Source organism: Doryrhamphus excisus, linkage group LG23 (genome assembly GCF_037039965.1).
Source record: "Doryrhamphus excisus strain RoL-2023G ecotype Guam linkage group LG23, RoL_Dexc_Guam_v1.1, whole genome shotgun sequence".
In the NCBI taxonomy this organism is placed as follows: domain Eukaryota; kingdom Metazoa; phylum Chordata; class Actinopteri; order Syngnathiformes; family Syngnathidae; genus Doryrhamphus; species Doryrhamphus excisus.
The window spans coordinates 7,596,482-7,606,935 of NC_136379.1; the positions used below are offsets into that span (position 1 = coordinate 7,596,482).

The 10,454-nt window shown below is 35.4% G+C and overlaps 1 long non-coding RNA gene across 1 annotated transcript; it reads right to left on the reverse strand.

The window, feature by feature from the left end:
- Positions 1–612: 612 nt before the first annotated feature.
- LOC144894882 (uncharacterized) lies at positions 613–3,147 on the reverse strand. Its single transcript, XR_013625413.1, has 3 exons — positions 2,962–3,147; positions 1,323–1,431; positions 613–902 (listed from the first exon to the last, which is right to left on the reverse strand). It is a non-coding gene; the product is annotated as an uncharacterized LOC144894882 (long non-coding RNA).
- Positions 3,148–10,454: the final 7,307 nt, after the last annotated feature.

Below are 10,454 nucleotides of genomic sequence, written 5' to 3' on the forward strand. Positions count from 1 at the left end.
ACACTAGTTTGAGGCCCCCCGCCTTGATATGAAATTTTAATGTTAGTGCGGCCCGCGCAAGTTTGATACGGATGCTGTATGGTATCATGTACCCAGAAAAAATTATTACGTTTGATTAATGTTCATGTTAATGGTTAAATAACTGTTAATAGCTATCCTCCCTATCCGTGTGGAAGTGGTAATTTTTTGGCTTTTTTTAAGTTTAAAGGAAATAACTTGGAAGCTACCGTTTAGGTCGCTAGCTCTCTAGTTTGCGAGTTAGCATGTGTCTCAAGACCCTGCAGTTGCGCAATATGTTGTAAATAAAAAAAGTATAAATGTGACTATAGTCGTGTTTTGTATGTCTACAGGGCTCTAATAATGCTTTGTTCATTTTAATCTGAAAAAAATAATTTGTCTACCCACCAACTATATGTGGTTTCTTAAGTTTTTATTATTTACCGTTTTATTATTATTATTATATTTATTTATTACTGATTGATTGATTTTTTAAATTCTTGATTTGTTTATTTATTTTTCATCTTATTTTGTGTAGAAAAATAAAAAGTAAGATATTTAAGAACAGTGGAATGTTTTATCAGAGCTTTTAATGTAGAAAATTGGAACCAAAGCGAAATTTTTTTAATTTTTTTGTTTTTAATAAATGCGTTTTTTTTTTTTTTTGAAAACCTGATCCAGCTCCGAGCTCCAGTGGCCCCCAAGTAAATAGAGTTTGAGACCCCTTGTCTTACAGTATATGCATTTGTATGGGCGTGGCTATGTGACAAAATTCTGCAGGTATCCTGAAGAGCTGTGAATTCCGCCTAGCAACAAGTGGCTCAGGAGTGTTTGGACACAAGTTTTTCGACTGGGAACATGGCCTTGGATTTGGAGGTGCTGAGTCCCATCCTGGAATCTTCACACTAAAAGATTTGAAGAAAACATCCACATTTTAGCTTAGTTTTCTAGCTAACAAAGTGAATTAGTATCATATATATAAATATATATATAATGATATAACTCATAAATAAATCCTTTCAATCACACCCCTGCATTCTTAGGAGGTCTTGTTTAGATGGATTGCATAAAAAGTCATATTTCAGTCGTGAAATATGCAAGAATAGCAAGAAGGCCTTCAGGATGGGTGAGAATCGGAGTCTTGAAGTAATCGTGAAAAAGAATGGTGGTATTTGTCTGTGATAGTAACCATGACTTGACTTGAGACGGGCTTGGAAAGAACCTCAAAAAGCTCAGCCAGTTTATTTGATTTGTCACCTGTAGCAACACGTTTAGTCTGTTTTATTTACACGGCCTCGCCGCTTTTACTGAAAAGTTTATCATACCTGTCATACTTTCACAGGCCTTTTTCCTCCCCTCGTACACTTTGCCGTGCGCTGGCTCTCTCGCCTCCTGACGCCGCAGCCGTGGCGCTCCTCGCATGGACAAATATACCTAGGATTGTTTATTCGTATAAAAAAAAAAAAATTATTTAAAAGGGTAATTTAAATTTTTTCATATTATGAGAAAAAATTCTAAATATTACATTGAATTTTATGATTTAAAAGAAATATGGTTGTAATTTACCAAGAATAAAAACGGAATTTGTTGTGAAATGAAGTTGTTAGACCTTTACAGACAAAAAGTCAAATTATAAAGTCAAAATATAAAAAAAAAAAACTGTCAAAATGTTTTTTTTTCAGACAAAAAAAATGTGAATTTGCATTGAGTGCTCATGGAATTTTATGATTTAAAAAAATATGGTTGTAATTTACCAAGAATAAAAACGGAATTTGTTGTGAAATTAAGTTTAGACCTTTACAGACAAAAAGTCAAATTATAAAGTCAAAATATAAAAAAAAAAAAAAACTGTCAAAATGGTTTTTTTTCAGACAAAAATAATGTGAATTTGCATACAGTGCTAATGGAATTTTATGATTTAAAAAAATATGGTTGTAATTTACCAATAATAAAAACGGAATTTGTTGTGAAATGAAGTTGTTAGACCTTTACAGACAAAAAGTCAAATTATAAAGTCAAAATATTTAAAAAAAAAACTGTCAAAATGTTTTTTTTTCAGACAAAAAAATGTGAATTTGCATACAGTGCTCATGGAATTTTATGATTTAAAGAAATATGGTTGTAATTTACTAAGAATAAAAACGAAATTTGTTGTGAAATTAAGTTGTTAGACCTTTACAGACAAAAAGTCAAATTATAAAGTCAAAATATTAAAAAAAAAACTGTCAAAATATTTTTTTCAGACAAAAAAATGTGAATTTGCATACAGTGTAAACATTAGGAGAAAAAAATATAATATTCTAAGAGTACATTTGTAATATTATAATAAAAAAAACAGTAATATTACAAAAATGAAGGTGTAATTTACCAAAAATAAATTCAGAAATCAGATCAAAATGTGATGATAGTAAAGTTGTCATTTTATCACAGCAAAAGTGGGAATATTACAAATCCGAAGCTGTAATTTTACTTCCTTTTTTCCGCAAAAAAATATTTTAATTTTACATAGATAAATAAATAAGAAGAATAAAGATAAAAGATAAAGGATAAAAACTGAATTTGTTGTTAAATGAACTTCAAATTATAAAGTCAAAATATTCAAAAAAAAACCATCAATTTTTTTTTAATTTTTACATATATAAATTCTAAATATTATAAAAATGAAGGTTTCCTTTACCAAATTTTTTTTTCCAAGATTAATTTAACAAAAAAAAATCACAATATTACAGATTTTTTTCAGTGTTAATATAAAAAAATGATAACTCAACAAGAATAAGGACAGAATTTATAGAGGGAAAAAAAGGTAATATTGCAAAATATTATGTGAAAAAGTATAACTATTACATAAATAAAGCCGGAAGTCTGACATCTAATTATCAATATGACCTTTAACTTATATATATCATACAGGTTCTTGTCTTTTAAGACAAACAAAATAATAACACTCATATATACTGACACTACCTGAAGTGGTTGCAGGTAGAAAGGTGTCCATGTTGGAGTATTCCATGTTGGAGTATTCCATGTTGGAGTATTCCATGTTGGAGTGTGTCCACAGCAGCGGGAGTGGTTGGCCTGAGGCGGGGCTCATGTGTTTAAACAGCGCGGCTAATGAAGACGTGGTTGCACGTCCTCCTCCCGTTGGTCTCCCTGAGCCGGCTGCCGTCCTACGCTTGTGAAGGCGTCGCTAATCCAAATCTGGAGGCCGGGTGTCAGGTAGGTCGTTCCTAAGTGGATTAAGGGAGTGACGGGACAAAAAAAAAGGTGTTATGTCAAGTCCTATGGCCTTTACATTCAAATCTATTACAGATTTGACTCATTATTGATCTAATTTATTGATCAAAACGTCTTCATTTTGCAGAATATTATCTTGACAATTTGTGGGATGATGAAACCTCTATATTGAAATTATATTTATTTTTCAGCAATGCAAATTTCAACACCAAAATTAATTAACCATTCTTATTTTTTGTAAGAATATTTTTGGATTATAATTATAATAATAAATGTATCAGGATACAATGCATTTTTTTCTCATAATAAATAATGGACACCCGCCCCCCTCCCAAATTAGTGATACCAAATTGAATTAAAATGTATAACAAAATATAACAATATTTTAATATTAATCATATATTTTTATATCTATTTTTTCAAAAATAAACAGTGAAAATACATTGAATTTAAATATGTTACTATATCATATACATAGATATTTAAATTGTATTAAATAACAAAAAAGTGACATCATATGAATTAATTATTATAATAGTATTAATACTAATAGTATATATTTATAATTTTTAAATTATAAATTATTAAAAATTAAAATAAAATTAAATTAAAATGTATAATATAATATTTTTAAATAGTATTTAAATATTATAATTAAATTAAATTCTAATAATAATTTAGCAATTTTTCCCATAAATTGTAATCTAAATAACTTTTATCATAATATAGAATCATAGCAATAATAATGTCATATGTAAATATGCTAATATTTTTATTTTTCCACTTGTTATGTAGAGGATCTTTGACTCCCATTTTTCAGTCCTTATAAAGAGCAGAGTGCTCCTGTCACATAGAGGATCTTTGACTAGTGTAAACATATTGCTTGTGTTGAAATTTATGACTTTATGACTTTATTTATGACTATATTAGCCATTTGGTGCGCTCAAAAGGTCGCCCTAAAACCCCCCCTTCTTTATGCCGTCTTCCTTTCATGTTTGTGTCCCGCTTGGCTTGACTTCTTCTTACACTTGCGACGCCTTCATCACCGATTTGTGGTCACGTTTCGGACGATGATGTTGTCCCAAAGAAGAACACCCACATGGTCGTCCACCCGATCAACTGTCCCGAGAGGACATCGGGGACGCCACAGTGCGGAGGGGGTCCGCGCTTTGACCCCCCCTCCTCCCTTCTTCTCCCGCGGACTCCCAGCTGTTGGGCGCAGCATGCTGAACGGTGGGGGGGCGGCCCCCATGTTTGTTTAAAACTAACAGGAGTTCCATTAAAGCCCTGACTCCCCTCATTTAGGACTGCCATGGGGACACAAAGGACGGCCCTGGGAAGCAAGGGACACCAATTACCGGGCGGAGGACACAGGCCAGCTTGTTCGTGCTCAGGGACACGTCACGTCGTTGGACGTCAAAGCCGCTGAGCGCACAGAAGCATCTTAATTGGTGTTGGCCAAACACTTTTTGTCACTAAGTTGCAAAGGAAGCTAAGTAGCTGAATGTCCACATTGTCCAACCCCTGACCCCAACTCATGGGACTGCTTTTCACACTCGCCCTTCTCTGCCCGCGGCCTTCCTCTCACGCCCTCCGCCCTCCGCCATCACAACATCACAACACCGTTGGTAGCGTCCGCTATGAACGCCACACCGATACAGACGCGTTCGCTTTTCTTGGACTTATGCATACTATACTTATGTCTATCATACACGGGATGCCTGATTCAGGATATCAGGCATATCATACTTACCTGATATCAGATATACTCTATGATACTAATATGATACCAGATATGATATATGATACCAGACATATGATACTAACTTGATATCAGGCGTACCATACTTACCTGATAGCAGATATACTCTATGATACTAATATGATACCAGATATGATATATGATACCAGACATATGATACTAACCTGATATCAGGCGTACTATACTTACCTGATAGCAGATATACTGTATGATACATACATGATACCAGATTTATGATACCAGGTATATCATACTTACCTGATATCAGGCGTACCATACTTACCTGATAGCAGATATACTGTATGATACTAATATGATACAAGATATATGATATATGATACCAGACATATGATACTAACCTGATATCAGGCGTACCATACTTACCTGATAGCAGATATACTGTATGACACATACATGATACCAGATATATGATACCAGACATATGATACTAACCTGATATCAGGCGTACCACACTTACCTGATAGCAGATATACTGTAAGACACATACATGATACCAGATATATGATACCAGGCATATGATACTAACCTGATATCAGGCGTACCATACTTACCTGATAGCAGATATACTGTATGACACATACATGATACCAGATATATGATACCAGGCATATGATACTAACCTGATATCAGGCGTACCATACTTACCTGATAGCAGATATACTCTATGATACTAATATGATACCAGATATGATATATGATACCAGACATATGATACTAACCTGATATCAGGCGTACCATACTTACCTGATAGCAGATATACTGTATGATACATACATGATACCAGATATACTTTATGATACTAATATGATACCAGATATATGATACCAGACATATGATACTTACCCGATATCAGGCATACGATACTTACCTGATAGCAGATATACTGTATGATACATACATGATACCACATATACTCTATGATACTAGTATACTAATATAATACCAGATATATGATACCAGACATATGATACTTACCCGATATCAGGCGTACCATACTTCCCTGATATCAGATATACTCTATTATACTAATATGATACCAGATATGATATATGATACCAGACATATAATACTAACCTGATATCAGGTGTACCATACTTACCTGATAGCAGATATACTGTATGACACATACATGATACCAGATATATGATACCAGACATATGATACTAACCTGATATCAGGCGTACCATACTTACCTGATAGCAGATATACTGTATGACACATACATGATACCAGATATATGATACCAGACATATGATACTAACCTAATATCAGGCGTACCATACTTACCTGATAGCAGATATACTGTATGATACATACATGATACCAGATATATGATACCAGACATATGATACTAACCTGATATCAGGCGTACTATACTTACCTGATAGCAGATATACTGTATGATACATACATGATACCAGATTTATGATACCAGGTATATCATACTTACCTGATATCAGGCGTACCGTACTTACCTGATAGCAGATATACTCTATGATACTAATATGATACAAGATATATGATATATGATACCAGACATATGATACTAACCTAATATCAGGCGTACCATACTTACCTGATAGCAGATATACTATATGACACATACATGATACCAGATATATGATACCAGACATATGATACTAACCTGATATCAGGCGTACTATACTTACCTGATAGCAGATATACTGTATGATACATACATGATACCAGATTTATGATACCAGGTATATCATACTTACCTGATATCAGGCGTACCATACTTACCTGATAGCAGATATACTATATGACACATACATGATACCAGATATATGATACCAGACATATGATACTAACCTGATATCAGGCGTACTATACTTACCTGATAGCAGATATACTGTATGATACATACATGATACCAGATATACTCTATGATACTAATATGATACCAGATATGTGATACCAGACATATGATACTTACCCGATATCAGGCATACAATACTTACCTGATAGCAGATATACTGTATGATACATACATGATACCACATATACTCTATGATACTAATATACTAATATAATACCAGATATATGATACCAGACATATGATACTTACCCGATATCAGGCATACGATACTTACCTGATAGCAGATATACTGTATGATACATACATGATACCAGATATACTTTATGATACTAATATGATACCAGATATATGATACCAAACATATGATACTTACCCGATATCAGGCATACAATACTTACCTGATAGCAGATATACTGTATGATCCATACATGATACCAGATATACTCTATGATACTAATATGATACCAGATATATGATACCAGACATATAATACTTACCTGATATCAGGCATACGATGCTTACCTGATAACAGATATACTGTATGATACATATATGATACCAGATATATGATACTAACTTGATGTCAGGCATACCTTACTTACCTGATATCAGATATACTGTATGACACATATTTGATACCAGAAATACACTATGATACTTACGTGATACCAGATATATTGTACCAGACATATGATACTAACCTGATATCAGGTGTACGATGCTTACCTGATAACAGATATACTGTATGACACATACATGATACCAAATATACTCTATGATACTAATATGATACCAGATGTATGATACCCGGCATATGATACTAACTTGATATCAGGCGTACCGTACTTACCTGATAACAGATATACTGTATGATACATATATGATACCAGATATACTCTATGATATTAATATGATACCAAACATGTGATACTAACTTGATATCAGGCGTACCATACTTACCTGACAACAGATATACGCTATGATACTTACATGATACCAGATACTGTATATGATACCAAACATATGATACTAACCCATACAGTTATTAGCAGATATACAGTACGATACCAGATATATGATACATGCATGAGCGCAGTCAAATGATACATAATACCAGATATATGATATCAGATATATGATATGTACATCATACCACATACACACTTAATACCAGATAGGATACCATACACATGATGCATAACTGATACCAGATATATGATTCATACATTATACAAACAGTACATGATGCCAAATATGATACAAATACCATGATATCAGTTATTTCATACATAATGACATGCCATGATAACGCGTAAACAGTATGATACGTACAGTACATGATTGGTACATATGATACCAGATAAAAGATAGACATTTTATCATGATATATATAGTAAATACATAAATAAAAATAAATAATCATAATACAAACTAATATAAATACTGTATAACAAATAATGTACAGAATAAATTATGGCTAAAAATAGGTTCCTACATATAGCGGCTGATAGAAAATATTTATTGAATAAGATAATTCATGTTAATTCAGGAGAAATGATATGATACAGACTATTAAAGGCCAAATGTGTTGCTATGGCAACAGCATGAAACCTCCCTGCCTGCTACAAGGCCGTACTAAATGAATACCAATTAAAAGTGAACATCGTTTATGGATGAGGATGACATTTTGAAACTTTATGGTTTCAGCGTCCCTCCATCATCCCGCCCTCGTAAACAACGCCAACGAAAATGATTTCACCATCCTGATATGTGCATGATGGGAAAACAAAGCCGAGCGCCACAAGTTGAGAATGCGTCCTTCATGGAATCATGCGGCTTGTGTCCATTGGTGGGAAAGTGCTGATTAATTGTGTCATCGCCCTGTGAGAAAGTACGCCCAGCGCTAAGCACTAATTATGTGCCCCGGCTGGCCCGCAGGAAAAAACTCTTCAACAAAGGCTCATCTCATATCTCAAGACAATGAGGAGGCCAAAGAATGGGAGAAAGGGAAAAAGTTAATGAGCCGTGTCACCTGACTGCTCCGCTCAGGCTGCTCTCGTTCCTCCGACTCCTCAAGTAAAAAGTCTGAATTCAAAAAAACACAAAGCGCTCGGGAATAAACGGCACGTTATTGTTTTTCCGAGCGGATTCATGCACCAAGACAACTAAAGCTCTTCTTCATTGGCCGATATGCTTTAGAGTAGTCAGTGCACAGCTTGTACAGCTGTAGTATCCACTGAGCATGAGCCAAAACACAGCCATTATTGCCTAAATATCTGGTGGTAGTGTGTATGAGTGCTACCGGCACAGGGGAGTTGTCATTGTTCATTAAGTGGAAAGATGAATTCCAGCATGTACTGTGACACAGTAAAGTGGATGCTGGCCAACAGTCAAGCATGGAGGTTGAAGTGTGCACGAGTGCTGCCAAGACTAGGGAGTTGCGGTTCATAAAAGGGAAAGATGGATTTCAATATGCACTATGAAACCGTGAAGCAGAAACAGGGCTGCAGTCAATCGTGGTGCTGGTAGCATGCACGAATGCTGTCAGCTGTCAGGGGAGCAGCTGGGGGAGCAAAATAATTGTCTTGCCCACAGTCAGGGTGGTGGTTGAGGTGGTTGAGGCATGAGTGCTGCCAATACTGACATTTCAACATGTACTCTACATTTCAACATGTACTTTAACGTTGTGAAGCAGATAAGGGGCGGAAGAAAAACATGATGGTGGTAGCGTGCACGAGTGCTGAAACTGCGGTTAATTGAGGGTAAAACATGAGTTCTGCACACAAAGTGAGTAGCAAGATAATTGTGTCTTGCCCACACTCGTGGTGATGGTCTGGGGTTGAGGCATGAGTGCTGCCGACACCGACATTTCAACATTTACTGTAACATTATGAAGCAGATACAGGGCGAAAGTAAAACATGGTGGTGGTAGCGTGCACGAGTGCTGAAACTGTGGTTAATTGAGGGTAAAACACACAGTTCTGCACAGAAAGTGAGGAGCAATATAATTGTGTCTTGCCCACACTAATGGGGTTGAGGCATGAGTGCTGCCGACATTGAGTTGCAGTTCATGTTTTGATTGTAAAGATTCCAACATGTACTGTCACACAGTGAAGGAGAACATGGGCTGCAGTCAAGCATGGTGGTGGTCGTGTGCACGAGTGCCACCATCTTTGAATTCAAACATGACTTCCAACATGTACTGTAACATTGTGAAGCGGATACAGGGCAGAAGTAAAACATGGCGGTGAAATTGTGTCTTGCCCACACTGATGGGATTGAGGCATGAGTGCTGCCGACATTGAGTTGTTGGTTGTTGGAGTTTTGGTAAAGATTCCAACATGTATTGTCACACAGTGAAGGAGAAAATGGGCTGCAGTCGAGCATGGTGTTGGTCGTGTGCACGAGTGCCGCCATTTTTTAATTCAAACATGACTTCCAACATGTACTGTAACATTGTGAAGCTGATACAGGGCGGAAGTAAAACATGGTGGTGAAATTTTGTCTTGCCCACACTAATGGGGTTGAGGCATGAGTGCTGCTGACATTGAGTTGCGGTTCATGTTTTGGTAAAGATTCCAACAAGTACTGTCACACAGT